Raw genomic sequence first — 11451 nt, forward strand, 5'->3', positions numbered from 1 at the left:
AGGGCCGGGGTCTCATGTAAGGCTTGACTGGGGAAAGACCCACTTGCGAGTTCATGTGGTTGCCGGCAGGATGCAGCTCCTTTCTTGCAGGCCCCCAGCCGAGGACCTCAATTTTCTTGCTGTTTATTGGCCAGAGGCTGCCCTCAGTTCTTTGCCGTGCGGCCTCCTCATAGAGCACATACTTCATCAAAGCCAGCAAGAAAGTCAATCGAGTCTGCCGGCCAGATGGAAGATACAATCTTTTGAAAGGTAATCACAGAAGCAGCATCCCATCCCCTTTGCCACATTCTATGGGTTAGAAGCAAGTCGTAGGTTCTGCCCACACCCGAGGGGTGGAGCCTGTATAAGAGTGCGAACGCCGGGAGGTAGGGATCACTGGGAGCCAGCTTAGAGCCTACCACACTCTTGCAAAGACTCGTTCACAAATGTTCAGAGCAACTTTGTCCAAAATAGTCCCAACCACCCAACAACCCATCAACAGGAGAATGGGAAAACATTGTGTAAATATACAACAGACTACTACTATTCAGCCGTTAAAGAGAACGGGCGATAGATAACACACAATATGAATGAATCGCAGAGACACGCTAAGCACAAAAGCGAAAAAGAGAGACACAAAAGGACACATAATGCATTTACACAATGGTCAACAACAGGCAAAACTAATCTATGGTGACAGAAATCAGGACAGTGGCTACATCTGGGAGCCAGGAATTGACTGGAAGGGGACAGACAGGAGTAATCCAGCAGACGGAAATGTTCACGATCTTGTTTTGGTGGTGGTACATGGGTGTAGGTAACTGTCAAAACTAATCAAATGCTTAGAATATCTGCGTTTTATTGGGCACTAATTATATTTCAATAAAAGCTAGATTTAGTCTCTTACCAACATAAAATAGTATTTTTGTTTTTGTTTTTTAGCTTGAAGAACACTAACCCTGGTCATCAGCTGCAATTCTCAGTTTTAAATTTTCACTTCTACTGAGGGAAAAATGATACATGATAGCAAGTGGAAAAAAATGTTAGGAGAACAGAAAATTCACGAAGACATTTTGCAATGTAATCGATAAACCTTTTTGAATATTATTGCAAAATAATGGCCACCGGAGAGGGCTCTGCTCAAAGATGGCCCGAAAATTATGTGGCTTTTTCTATCGTTATTATTATTATTAAATACAGAGCACAGACAGCATTTCAAGTTGGCATGGGCTTTTGCACTCAAAGCAAAATATATCAGCCAAGGCACCGTAAAAGACATCCTAAGCTCATCCTCCTGCTACAGAAAGAGACAGCATTTGGCGGGGGCTGGAAAGAGTCCAATCGCTGAACAGCCCAACCGCAGTGCAGAACCACAGCCCAGCTTGCAGGGCCAGATGCGAAGGGTAGGCCAAAATGAAAGCTATCAACAGAATAAAAGAACACACGGGCAGGAAAACAGCAGGAGGGCAGCAGAAACAGAGGCAAGCACGGGGGAAATATATCAAGAACATGAAATGTGCTGTTACTGATTTGCATGTTGGATTGGGCTGATACACACCATTTTTGGAATAGGAAATTAAAATGGGCAAGAACCTGTTTTAATGAACAAGAAAAGACAGAATGTGGGCAGAGTCACGATAACCTGGGAGAAGAGACCAATCTCTTCTAGTCGACAAAAAAGAGGGGGTGGGTGTGTGAATGAGACTGATTTTAAACAAAGGGGGAACAAAGGTATTTGGGGTTGAGAGATAGTGTGTCCTAAGGCAAGCTATAACATAAATAATAAAGCTATATTTAACAAAAACACACTTAAAGGGAATAAATCCTTTTTGGGGGGGGGGGTGCAGTAATAAATGCTTCTTATGGTATATGGTTTGGCAGCTGGAAATCCAAAAAATAAAAGACAGAAGGAGTAGAGAACAGGGTGTCTTGCTGTCCAAGGTCACAGATGTCATCACTCATTTACCCCCTATACATTTACCAAGCTCTCAGCCCCATAGCATTCCTGACCCAAACTGACCACAGGATTATATCATCCTCCTCCTCCCTTTTTCTGTGTGACCTTCCCTTCCCCAGCACCCCACCAGGGGTTCATAAATGCTTTCCTCCCACTCCATACCCCTCTGCCATAGGCAAGCTCCCAATCCCCCATATTCCAGATCTAGCCTGGACTGAACCCTCAACATTCCTGCCAGACAATCAGAAATTATGTCAGAGAATGTGTGCCCATTTCTTTTACACATGATAATGTAGGGTCCTTTGAAACTACTTGCCTTTTAGAGTTACCAACTGAGAGATTTATGAATGGGATCATATGATATCTTGAATTTGCTTCAAAATAACATTGGGAAATACTACACAGCAATTAAAAACAACTACCACTAGATGGATGAATCTCACAGACAATGTCAAGAAACTAGACCACACATGGTCACATAGTTCATGAGTTCAAGTCCCACATCAGGTCACCTGGAGCCTCACTTAGGGTGAGCTCAAGCCCTGCTTCTCTCTCTCTCTCTCTCTCTCTGCCCTCACTCACTTGTGCCCTCCTCTCTCTCTCAATAGAAAGAAAGAAGAGAAAAGAAAAGAGAAAGAAAAGAAAAAAGAAAAGAAAAGAAAAAAGAAAAGAAGCCAGACCACAAAAGAATATATGCTATATGATGCCATTTGTATAAAGATCAAAAACAGACAAAATGAACATTTTGAGACACAGGTTAGAATAATGGATACTTTGCAGGGAAAAGTTGTGATAAAAATCAGAATAGTGGCTGCCTCTGGGTATTCACTGGGCAGGGACAGGAGGGAACTTTCTGGGATGACTGAAATGTTCTTTGTCTTGGATTAGCGATGGCACACAGATGTATACAATTGCCAAAACTCAGCAAATGCTTAAGATATGTGCATTTCATTGCATACAAATTATATTTCAATAAAAAAACTAGGTTTCATCTCTTGCCATCATAATAGCTATTTGTTTTAGCCTGAGGAACATTTATTCTGGTCTTCAGCTTTCTTTATATGACTAATGCTATGGAGACTCCCCTCGTATGTAAACCTTTGTGCAAGCCCATAGGCATTAATTCTCCTTGCCAGTGAAGAAATGAATGAAAATAACTGTCCTGTTATTTAGCCGTGAGAATAATTCCAACCTCAAGCCACAGATACTTAGAAACAACCAGCAGGACTTTGTCACTGACAAATCACCCAATTTGGGATCTTCTTTCTGAATCACCATTTTTGCATATGATGTATATCAAAGAGCCATACCACACATGACCAGTGAATAATAAAAACAAATGTTCTCATTCGAGAAGAGTAAATGCACTGTATGCAGTGAGCCAAAGAAAACCCAAGCCCAGCTGTCCCGGTGAGTGAGGGACCTCTCTGCCCTTCAATGCCAGGCACTGGAGGGACACAAATGTGGGTGTGATCAACATACATCCCTTACAGGTCTAAAGATTCTTCATGAAGAAATGAAACTTCTCCCTAGGAAAGAACCTCAGCCTTGGAAACTAAGCATATTTTCAAATAACCATTCAGTAAATCAACAGAGGGATAAAGGGTCCTGCCTGTCCCAAGAATAATGGCAGGTCATCTGGAGGGTCATCCTCGTCAAGGTGTCCCTGGCTCTGAGCAGCAGGAAAATCGCCACCTGAGGACTTAAGAGGTTTCGGTCTCGGCTAGAATTGATTCTTTCCTCCCCTGGTGTTGTTTACAGCTCTGTTTTAGCAATATCTGGCAGCTATCACCTGATTGGCTTGTCAGTCTACTGAATAAATAGTCTGAAGTTTGCTTCAGAAATGGCATTCTGCAGCCATTTCACCTGCCAAGGATAATTTAGTAGAATTATAAAACTTGATTAAAGTCCTGTCTTATGCCCCACAGATTATACAGACAGGTATATATCATCTATATTTAAAAATCAGGGTGATGATTCAAGCAAGAATAGGTACAAGTTTGATAAGGAGCAGGATATTTATATAAGTCCAAAATATCTCCCACAAAAGTACTTATCAACTACAACAGGAAAAATAGTCTACTTTAACAGTGGAAAAATCCAATGGAAATCACCTTAACAAATGATTGATGTTTGTTTCATCAAAAATGAAATCAACCCGCATTACATGCCTCATGATAAGGTGCACTGAGAAGGACACAATATCCCTTCTGGGATATTCTGGCCAAAATGCATAATCTGAATCTAATAATGAGAAAACTTCAGAGAAAGCCAAACTGTTAATGCCAAAGTCATGAAAGACAAAGAAAAGCTGAGGAATTGTTCCAAATTTTAAAACCCTAGGGCGATATGAAAACCAAATGCAATGTATGATCCTGGACTAGAAATAAAAATATCTGTAAACAACTCTAATGAAATAATTGGTGAGATTGGAATGTAGACAATAAGTTAGAAAACAGTATTGGCTCTATGTTTGGTTTCCTGAATTTGACAACTATGTTGAGGTTACATTAAGAAAATGTTCTTGGGGCGCCTGGGTCACTCAGTCGGTTAAGCAGCCAACTTCAGGTCATTATCTCATGGCCCGTGAGTTCGAGCCCCGCGTCAGGCTCTGTGCTGACAGCTCAGAGCCTGGAGCCTGCTTCTGTTTCTGTGTCTCCCTCTGTCTCTGCCCCTCCCCCATTCACACTCTGTCTCTCTCTGCCTTTCAAAAATGAATAAGTGTTAAAAAAATTTTTTTTTTAAAAAGAATATGTTCTTGCTCTTGGATATATTCATGGAAGTATTTAGAGGTGAAGGGACATGATGTCTGCAACTTACCCTCAAATGGTTCAGGAAAAAAAAATACTGTGGGTGCACATATGTCTATCGAGGGAGAAAGAGAGAGAGAGAGAGAATAATAAACCACATATGGAAACTGTTAATAATTGGTGAATCTCTGTGGATCTTTTTTCAAGTAGAATAAAGATTAGAATGGAGATTTGAGCAGGACTCAATCCCCTCTCTAGATACTGGCATACCAGAAAAGTCAGACGACCTCTCAGTTGATCCTGACAACAACAAAATGAGACTCTTTTCTGGTCTGTATGTGTCCAGCTGGATGAACTGAAATGACTCAAATCATCTTTGTTTTTTTGCCCTTTATTTCTAGAGCTAATGTCGTACTCACATGACAATACCTCTGAGTGCAGGTAAAATAAAGTTGCAAACAGTGCCCAATTTTACAGATGAACATAGCAGACGAGAAGGAAAAATAAGATAAAAACAGAGAGGGAGGTAAACCATAAGGGACTCTTAAATACAGAGAAAAAACTGAGAGTTGCTGGAGGTGGGTGGGAGGATGGGCTAGATGGGTGATGGGCATTAAGAAAAGTATTTATTGGGATGAGCACTGGGTATTATATGTAAGTGATGAATCACTCCTGAAACCAATACTATACTGTATGTTAACTAACTTGGATTAAAATAAAATTAAGAAGAAAAAACAATGCCTAACTTTGCCCATTTTCTCACTGATAAGAATAAACTGGTTGCTTCTCACATTATTCATTTTCCCTTTGTTAATGACATTTATCTACCAATATATATTTCCTTAATGTTTTAAGATAATTTTTGCTCTGTGCCCTTAAAGTAATCCTATAATGATGGAAATATTCCCGTTTGTTCAATTTATAAACAAAGTAGGCTCTGTAGATATCATTTATCTGTATTGTAATACGTAGTGAAGCCTGTTTTATAATTTATAGCTCATGAATCTCTGTATATTTACTGCTTAGTCTCCTGATGACATTAAGCTACAGCTTGAATTATGATGAAGGCAGTAACTATTTATACAATGATGCTTTAGTAATTTATTTATTCAAAAATTATTTATTGAAAGCCTTCAACACGTGAGGCACTCTGTCAGTCATTTGGAATAAGAGAATTGCATGAATTAGACATGTCAGCTACTCATAGACTGTTTACTCTTTTCTCATACCAAAAACAACAGTAACAACAACAAAACATCATGATGGCTGTAAGTTCAAATGAGAACCAATAGTCAATGCCTCTTGATCACCATCTTTCAGCACCAAGATCATAGAGATCTACTTATCAATCAGTTTGGGTTTCCACACAAAGAGAGAGTCTGAAAGCCAGATTAAAGTCCAACAGCCCCACACCCAGGAACTAGACTAAACATATCAAATGCCAACTTTGCACAATCCATGTTCAAGATAACACAAAACATCTGATTCCCAGCTCTTGGTTTCTAAATACCATTCCCAACACGAAGACTACTTGGGAAATAGTTGATTTCCAGGCTGGGGCTGGGAAGTAAGCATGGACATCATGTTGGGCCAGAAAGCACAAAAATGTTCAAAGACTAAGGGGGACATGGCCACAAGACACAGGAGCCAGGCTGAAAGGGCTCCCCGTGGCCAAATGGGGACAATTTAATAAGAAGAAGAAGGACTGAAATTGATTGTAACACACTGAGTAATACTTTTTTAAAGATGTGAGTCCACAGTGATAAAGTGGAAGGAGATAAAAAGATCTTTACCGGAGAATGCCAGAAAATAAATGCAGACGAAATGATAGAACTGGAAAAGAACTCTCTTGCAATCCCCAGTGATCAATTCAGGCAAAAGTCATTAATGGACACTAAAACCATTAGAACAAAAGGTTGTTGGAGAGTAAGAAATTAGCATGATGCTAAAGAATCATGCCATGGGGCGCCTGGGTGGCGCAGTCGGTTAAGCGTCCGACTTCAGCCAGGTCACGATCTCGCAGTCCGTGAGTTTGAGCCCCGCGTCGGGCTCTGGGCTGATGGCTCAGAGCCTGGAGCCTGTTTCCGATTCTGTGTCTCCCTCTCTCTCTGCCCCTCCCCTGTTCATGCTCTGTCTCTCTCTGTCCCAAAAATAAAAACGTTGGAAAAAAAAAAAAAAATTAAAAAAAAAAAAAAAAAAGAATCATGCCATAAATTACAAAGTAACTTCAGAGAGAAAAATGTACCTTTACAATAAAAAAGATCTGACAGTCACCACCCTAACCAAATGATCAAACTTAGCATCATCTTGGCATTAAGTGCCTCCTGGAACACAGTATGAAACATAATAACAACACCATGAAGTGTTTTGTTTTTGTTTTTGTTGTTGTTGTTTTAAGTAAACTCCACACCATACATGGGGCTCAAGAGTCACATGCTGAACCCAGGTGCCCAACCATGAAATGTTTTTGCCAGAAATGTTACCAGAACCTGATCAAACCTCTAGACAAACTTCCAGGATACAGGAAATACAGAGAAGGAAGGAAAAGGTTAATACCCTGGGGAAGTAACCATGCAAATCAAGACTGGGGGACATTTTACAAGACAACGTTTTTGGGAAAGGGGGATTAACTACCCTTTTCTTAGTGTAAAACAACATCATTTCACAATGTATATAAAGTCATCATGCTGTATGCCTTAAACTTATAAAGTGATATATGTCAATTTTGTCTCAAAACTGGAAAAAATTAAGAAAAAAACAAAACACTAACACAGCACCCCAGAGCCCTAGAATAAATTAAGGCACACTGCAGGCAAGGGGTGATTTTCCCAGGCCCAGGTAGCGAGTCTGGGACCTATGTGCCCCAAATTCCCTGAGCAAACCCCCAAGGGAGCTGGACATAGATGGTTCTGGAGGGGTTTTCCCTTGGGATGAAAGATATGGAGTGTGACATGTGTCCTAGGAGGGACTCCTGCAGGCACAAGCATAGGCCACGCTGTTTGAAGATGTTAATTGTAAACCACGAAGAAAATAATTCCAAAAAATATAGTTTAAAAAAACAAAGAAATGTAAACAGTACACTAAAAAATATTTATATGACATAAAAGAAGACAGTAATGAGGGAACACAGGAACAAAAAACACATATGACATATGGGAAACAAATGACAAAGTTGCAATTGTAAATCCTACCCATATCAGTAATTACACTGAATGTAAACAAACACTCTAATCATAAGGCAGAGATTAGCAGAGTGGATTTTTTTTTTTGAGGGAGAGAGAGCACTGTGCACGAGCGGGGAGGGGCAGAGGGAGAGACAGAATCTTAAGTAGCCCTCAGGCCAGGGCTCAGTCTCACAGTTGTGAGATTTTGACCTAAGCCAAAATCAAGAGTCACTTAGCTGGTTGACTGACCCACCCAGACGCCCCAACTAAATGGATTTTTTAAATGACCAAACTATGTGCTGTTTAAAAAGCACAATTTAGATTCAATGACACAAAGGGACCGAAAGCAAAATGATTGTAAGAAGATATGCCATGCAAAAAGTAACCACACAGAGTTGAAGTAGCTCTCGAATGTCAGACAGAACAGACTTCTAGACAAAAAAAAAAAACAGGTACTTGTGACAAAAAGATATTTTATCATGATAAAAAGCTTAATTCAGCAGAGACATAACAATTATAAATATATATGTACCTAATAACAGAGTCCCAAAACTAAAACTGACAGAACTGAAAGAAAAAGATACAATTCAACCATAACCACTGGAAACTTCAATATTCCAGTCTCAATAATTGACAAAAAAACACACAAAAAATCAGCAAAGACATACAAGAACTGAACAACACTATGAACCAACTTGATCTAAAGACGTCTATCCAACAGTCCACTCAACAAAAGCATAAATCACACTTGTTTAAACATTCTCCATGATGGACCATATGGTTGGTCACAAAATAAGTCTTAATGGATTTAATGTCACTTAAATCATACCGAGTTTGTTCCCCAACCACAGTGGAGTTAAATTAGAAATCAACAATAAGACGGAATTTTGGAAAAGCAAAAATATTTTAAAATTAATGAACACTTTTCTAAATAACCCATGGGTTAAAGAAGAAATTAGGAAGTCTTTTGATCTGAATGAAAATAAAAACACAACATATGAAAATGTATGGGATGCAGTGAAAGTGGTGCTTAAAATGAAATAGTTTTACATGCCTATATTAGAAAAGAAAAAAGAGAATATCAGTTTTTGAGGGCGCCAAGATGGCAAAACAGCATGGAAGTTCTCTGCCCCTCTTGTCCCTGAAATGCAGCTAGATCAGCACCAAACCATTTTGCACACCTAGAAAATTGATCTGAGGACTAACACAACAATCTGTATAACTTGAGCCACAGAACTCAGCAGGTTTGCAGCATGGAGAGGTGAACTGGGGGAGAGAGAAACCACGGAGGGCAGGGAGCTATTTTTGTTTTCGGAGATAGGACAGAGACAGGGGGACAATACAGGACAAGTGCTCCCTGCGAAAGCAGCTGGAGAGAGAGAGAAAGAGTGGAAACACCTATAAGGGACTGAACAAGAAAGGGAGAAAGGAGAAAGGAGAAGGTTTTAATACCATTACGACTCTATCAACAAGAGAGCGTAGAGTCCGAAACACCACAGCCCAATACCTGGTGGAGCTCTGGTGGGAAGGGCAAATCCTCAGGAGTAGACGGCAAGGTCCCAGAGGTCCTCAGGCCACAAAGGGAGAGGCCGCTCCCCTGCCAGGAGGACATTTGGTAGGGGCGTGCAGCCGCCCCACAGGCAAAGGTCCCAGTGGACCCTGGAGAACAGCCATGTTTGCCGGTGTTGGAACAAGGACGCTGGAGTGCGGTGAAGCCTGGCACCAGGTGTGTGTTGCAATTTACCACAGTCCCTGAACTGCTGCTGCTACACAACTGCACGAAATTTTTCTGGGGTGGGCTGGCACCCGGCCACAGTCTCCGGGCCTCTGCAGCAGCATCGTGGCGTGAGGGTTCCTGGGGCAGGCTGGCACCTGGCCTTTGCTGGGCAAGACCCTCCCCCAGAAGGTCAGAACAGGTTCAAGCCGCAGGGCCCACAGAAGTGAGCGGTTTGGAAACACAGCCCCGTCTGAGATAAAATTCAGGAGGGAGGTGCTGCCCGGCAGGCTGAAGGCTGGCTCACCGACAGTGCAGAAGCGGGGAGCGAACGAGGCTGGAGACAAAGGAGGGGTGCTTAATTGCCGGTTGATGAGAGCACAGAGAATGATGCCAGAGACTGGCTGGTTGATGCCATTTTCATCTCTCCTGCTCCTGTGCATACACGTGTACCCGAGCCACAACGATGGACCCCAGTAAGCTAAGCAATGCCACCTAGTGGAAAACAGAGCCATTACACCAAGCCCTGTCCAACTGTGCCAACCAAGCCCCAGAGGAGGACCATGAGCCTCTCCACCTGCTTATTGTATGGACTATAAAGTGCTTCATAGTTTGACTTCTAGGGGAAACTGGATGCAATTTCATTCAGATTTCATTCTGCTCACTGGTCCATCTTTTTTTTTTTCTTTTCTTATTCGTGGATACAGAAGAGAAAAAAATTATTTTTATTTTCCATTTTTATAAAAAAGATTTTTCTTTAATTTTTTTCTACTATATTTTTTATTATGTTTTTGGAAATTTTCTAGTCTACTTTCTTCATTTCATTTTATTCTATTTTATTGTATACTTTTTTTAATTTTTAAACATTTTCTTACTTTTTTTTGGTTTTCTTTTCTATCCCTTTTTTCTCTATTCTATCAAGCTTCTTTCAATAACCAGACCAAAACACACACTCATTTGATTTTGTGTGTGTTTTTAATTTTTTTAATTTATTTTAAATTTTATTAATTCCTTCCCTTCCTCCAAAATGACAAAACGAAGGAATTCATCCCAAAAGAAAGAGCAGGAAGAAACAACAGCCAGGGACTCAATCAACACAGATATAAGCAAGATGTCTGAACTAGAATTTAGACTGACAATAAAAATACTAGCTGGGATTGAAAAAAAAGGATAGAATCCCTTTCTGCAGAGATAAAAGAAGTAAAATGTTTTCAGGATGAAATTAGGAATTATATAACTGAGATGCAATTTCCAGTGAATGCCACAGTGGCAAGCAGAGCAGTGAATCAGCGATATAAACGACAAACTTATGGAGAAAAATGAAGCAGAAAAAAAGAAGGAAACTAAGGCAAAAGAGCACAATTTAAGAATTAGAGAAATCAGTGACTCATTAATAAGGAGTATCATCCAAATCATAGGCATCCCGAAAGATGAAGAGAGAGAAAAAGAGGTAGAAGGTTTATGTGAGCAAATCATAGCAGAAAACTTTCCTAACCCGGGGAAAGACACAGACATCAAAATCCAGGAAGCATGGAGAACTCCCATTAGATTCAACAAAAACCAACCATCAACAAGGCATATCATAGTCAAACTCACAAAATACACAGACAAGGAAAGAATTAGGAAAGCAGCAGGGGAAAAAAAGTCCTTAACATATAAGGGAAGACAGATCAGGTTCTCAGCAGACCTATCCACAGAAACTTGGCAGGCCAGAAAGGAGTGGCAGGATATATTCAATGTGCTGAATTGGAAAAATATGCAGCCAAGAATTCTTTATCCAGCAAGGCAGTCATTCAAAATAGAAGGAGATATAAAGAGTTTCCCAGACAAACAAAAACTAAAGGAGTTTGTAATCACTAAACCAGCCCTACAAGATATTTTAAGGGG

The sequence above is a fragment of the Prionailurus bengalensis genome, chromosome C2 (genome assembly GCF_016509475.1).
Source record: "Prionailurus bengalensis isolate Pbe53 chromosome C2, Fcat_Pben_1.1_paternal_pri, whole genome shotgun sequence".
Lineage (NCBI taxonomy): Eukaryota > Metazoa > Chordata > Mammalia > Carnivora > Felidae > Prionailurus > Prionailurus bengalensis.